General features: G+C 41.4%; 1 protein-coding gene across 1 annotated transcript in view; it reads left to right on the forward strand.

Annotated features, from left to right (window-relative positions):
- Nek1 (NIMA related kinase 1) overlaps positions 1-512 on the forward strand; it is a gene marked incomplete at its 3' end in the record, with an annotated part of 131,132 nt that overhangs the window by 47,976 nt on the left and 82,644 nt on the right. The gene's annotated exons all lie outside the window — the stretch shown is intronic.

Raw genomic sequence — 512 nt, forward strand, 5'->3', positions numbered from 1 at the left:
GCCATGTTCAGAGAGTCCGGTTTTATCCCATGCTTTTTCAGTCACAGTCCAGCTGGCCTTGGTGAGTTCCCAGTAGATCAGCTCCACTGTCTCAGTGAGTGGGTGCACCCCTCGTGGTCCCGACTTCTTTGCTCATGTTGTCCCTCCTTCTGCTCCTCATTGGGACCTTGAGAGCTCAGTCCAGTGCTCCAGTGTGGGTGTCTGTCTCTATCTCCATCCATCATCAGATGAAGGTTCTATGATGATGAATTTTATAAGTCTTGTTTGGTAATGTAGCAACATTTGTGAATACTATGTCTTTGATAATGTTTATTTCACTTTGTAGAATTCTGTAATTCTTCCACAATACAAATCAGCTCTGTTCTTGTCTGTACCTATTCCTAAGTTTAAAATATTTACTCTGTCAGGCTGTTTGCTTTCTGCATAGTTGCTAAGGACCTGGAGTTAAAGTGTAATGTGAGTCAAACTAAGGAAATTCACAAAGGAGAGATGAATTAAAACTGAAAATTAAG

The sequence above is a fragment of the Microtus ochrogaster genome, unplaced genomic scaffold, assembly GCF_000317375.1.
Source record: "Microtus ochrogaster isolate Prairie Vole_2 unplaced genomic scaffold, MicOch1.0 UNK28, whole genome shotgun sequence".
NCBI classification, from domain to species: Eukaryota; Metazoa; Chordata; class Mammalia; order Rodentia; family Cricetidae; genus Microtus; species Microtus ochrogaster.